Genomic DNA, 1,618 nt, shown 5'->3' on the forward strand with positions numbered 1-1,618 from the left:
GCTGTGTGTTTGGATTCTTCTTGTTTGAGGGTTTTACTTGGGTCCACTAGTCTGGTCAGTGGGAATTGTTGGGAAAAAATCAGAAGGAAGATTAAATCAGTTATTTTATTGTATTCAGACTATAGAAACATTGGAAATTCACACTTTTCATCCACAAAATTAGTTTTGCTTAATAACATTTAATATTATTGATCCACAGTCACCCAAAACAAACATAACACTCAAAAATAACAAGTACCAAAACAAAGTAAAAATGAAGACAAGAATGCAACAAAGTCAATGAAACTTGTAAAGGTTTTGCTTTCTTACACATTTCAACTAGATACTCATCTCCCTTCAGTGCTCTGCCTGGAATTTCTCTCATTCACTTGGATTTCTCAAGACCAATCAGCAAATAAACGTAAACAATGTTTATTTTCTGGGCTGTTTTTAAATTGTAATTTGTCTGTAGATAGATGTCACCTTCCTAAAATGATGGCCTAAGTCATTTTTTCCAAATGTGAGTTTGGCAAAAAAAAGAATAAAAATGACTCCTTTCTTATTGCCAAAAGATAATTTATTAAAGAAAACTTTATTATGTGACTATTATTTCGAAAGGTGACGATATTCGAAATTAAATCATCATAGAACACCCCCTACCACTAGGTGGTGGTAATTCACACGTCCAGTTTCCTTTCCTACTGTGAAAAACAGAATAAGTAGTTTAGCGTCGGCAGCGGAGGAAGTGAACAAAATAGTTCGGTTCGGTCCGTGTGGCTGAAAAAGTCATATTTTTCCAAGTAGTGGAGGATGGTCGCTTACCGCACAGGCCATTTCCGGTAAGCTTCAACTTCCGCGTTACGTACATCATGGCCAAACGTTAGCAGTTAAAACCTCAACTAAGTCCAGACCCTCTGTATGAAGTGAATTAGAACAAGTGGTTGTTTTTTACTAAGCTATTATCAAAGTCTTTGCAAGACGATATCTTTCATGAAATACTGACTGATATAGAAAGCTCCTAAAAGGTGTTGATTTATCACCAACCAACTATGCTTTAAACTGCTTCTTAAAGGGACAGCATTATATATTTTCCAGACACATAGTGCCATTTTACAGCACAATCGGGCTACTAACTTAAATTTTTATGAAAGTGCTCTATCTTTTAGTTCCTGATTTGATGCTTTGAAATTGGGCCTGTGTCACTTTAAAAACTCCTGCTCTTTCTGAAACTCTGCCTTCAGAAAGTAGCTGGTACAAAGAGCTCAGAAGGTGCAAAGTTCCACCAGGTGTTTGCTAATTGCTTCTGGCTAGTCTGAAGGAGCTGAGTCATGGGGAAGTAGCTTGGAAACAGCAGCTCTGAGGAGGACCTGCACCTCGAAGGCGGGGCTAGGCCCCCCCAGGCATTTTGAACAGCTGAATGGTTGCCATGGAAATTAAAGAATTTCTCAAACATACATTAGAATCAAAGCAAGACTCCAAGTTTGTTTTGGATGAGGGAATAACATTACGACATGATTTAAAGATAAAAAAAAAGTGGATTTTACACAAATACTGCTCCTTTAAACTGGTTTTCTGTCTCAGGCTGGTTCCTCACTGGTTATATGTTTAAACTGGTTTACCGTCTGATTGACAGGCTGGT

The sequence above is a fragment of the Poecilia reticulata genome, linkage group LG6 (assembly GCF_000633615.1).
Source record: "Poecilia reticulata strain Guanapo linkage group LG6, Guppy_female_1.0+MT, whole genome shotgun sequence".
In the NCBI taxonomy this organism is placed as follows: Eukaryota; Metazoa; Chordata; class Actinopteri; order Cyprinodontiformes; family Poeciliidae; genus Poecilia; species Poecilia reticulata.